The sequence below is a fragment of the Schizosaccharomyces cryophilus genome, assembly GCF_000004155.1.
Source record: "Schizosaccharomyces cryophilus OY26 unplaced genomic scaffold supercont4.5, whole genome shotgun sequence".
In the NCBI taxonomy this organism is placed as follows: domain Eukaryota; kingdom Fungi; phylum Ascomycota; class Schizosaccharomycetes; order Schizosaccharomycetales; family Schizosaccharomycetaceae; genus Schizosaccharomyces; species Schizosaccharomyces cryophilus.
The window spans coordinates 3513-5022 of NW_013185628.1; the positions used below are offsets into that span (position 1 = coordinate 3513).

Genomic DNA, 1510 nt, shown 5'->3' on the forward strand with positions numbered 1-1510 from the left:
TGGAGATTAATGTCAAATGCGCCTAGTGTATCTATTTCATGGATAGCAATTGTTTAATAAAGAAAGTAGATAACTGTCGACTATTATTTTAATTTTGTTTTTCTTTATACTTATATAAAAATAGAATGAGAAAACTTGAACAAGAAGGGGTATGGTATGAAATGGAATTGTATGGTTGGTAGTTTGATAGTTTGATAGTAAATACTTAGTATCTAATAAATAGCCAAAACAAAACAACCAATGGCCAGTTGGCCGAGCGGTCTATGGCGTAGCACTCAAGTGAAAACTTGGACTGTACAAGTCTTGCTATATCGAATGATGCGAGGGTTCGAATCCCTCACTGGTCAAAACTTTTTCAATCCTTTTTTTACGTTACTTAACTATTACAATTATCTTATCTTTGTTTTTATTTTTCTCTCTTTTTTTTTTATTTTGTTTTCATTTCAGTCTTATGCTAATATCTCCTCTATTCCGCTTTTATTTGTTTTCCGTTTCCCATTCCTCGAAATTGTAGTCTTATATATGCATAAAATTCTTACCATTTTTTTGTTTCTTCTTTTTTTTTGCCTGTTTGCATGTATTTATTCTTTTCTATAGATGATTATACGCAAATCGTTATCGCTTCCAGCAGATAACATAGGCTCTATGTGTCTAGTGAAATGAAAACGGCCTTTATAGTATTCTTTCTAGTAAGAGCAAGAATTTGAGAAAACCCATCCGTCTGTTTCGTTTATCCTGACATCAAAGAACCTGTTATTATGCATCCTGCATACAGAGAACACCAGTTAGCCAAAACGTAAATAATAAAAACTGATTATACATATTTTGTAATTTATAGCAAGAAATCCGTCATGGTCCAGTGGCTAGGATTCATCGCTCTCACCGATGCGGCGGGGGTTCGATTCCCCCTGACGGAGACTTTTTTCCGAAAGTGTCTTTTTTAACGCAGTTTCGTTCTCTGTTTTATGACATTCGTTATAGTTAGTAAAAGTAAAGTAAAACTAAAAATGAGAGAAAAAGAAAAAGAGAAGAGAAAAAAGAAAAGAAAAGAAAAAGTTATTGGTACTGATGTTTTAACAACGAAAATCTGTTAGTACACTTTCATTTAAATAGATCGATAGATCTTCGATAATGAATTGCACAAATTGCTCCATTTGCTATCGTCCTTTACGATATTAAATATTTGATTTCCTGGGTTATAAAATAAAGTTTTGGTCTCATTTCTCTTGTAACAGCTCCTGGTGGGTGAGTGAATGGTTTGCTACAAATAGCAATCTTTCATCACTTTGCTGAATGAACGAACGCTAAATATAACTTAGTATGAACGTCATGCAGCGAAAAGCATAAGAAAAGGAAAAGAAAAAGAAAAATTTGTCACAAACCGGGATCGAACCAGTGACCAACAGATCTTCAGTCTGTCATGCTCCCAACTACACCATTGCGACTTGGAGTGATGGATCATAAGGACAAAACAAACCTATCAAGTTTTTAGCTTACAGCTTTATTTTTG

The 1510-nt window shown here is 33.6% G+C and overlaps 3 non-coding genes across 3 annotated transcripts; 2 read left to right on the forward strand and 1 right to left on the reverse strand.

The window, feature by feature from the left end:
• The first annotated feature begins 242 nt into the window (after nt 1–242).
• On the forward strand, nt 243–347 carry SPOG_16293. Its single transcript has one exon. It is a non-coding gene; the product is annotated as a tRNA-Leu (tRNA).
• A 498-nt stretch (nt 348–845) lies between these two features.
• On the forward strand, nt 846–917 carry SPOG_16294. Its single transcript has one exon. It is a non-coding gene; the product is annotated as a tRNA-Glu (tRNA).
• A 455-nt stretch (nt 918–1372) lies between these two features.
• SPOG_16295 lies at nt 1373–1445 on the reverse strand. The gene has a single exon. It is a non-coding gene; the product is annotated as a tRNA-Phe (tRNA).
• Between the last annotated feature and the right edge of the window lie 65 nt (nt 1446–1510).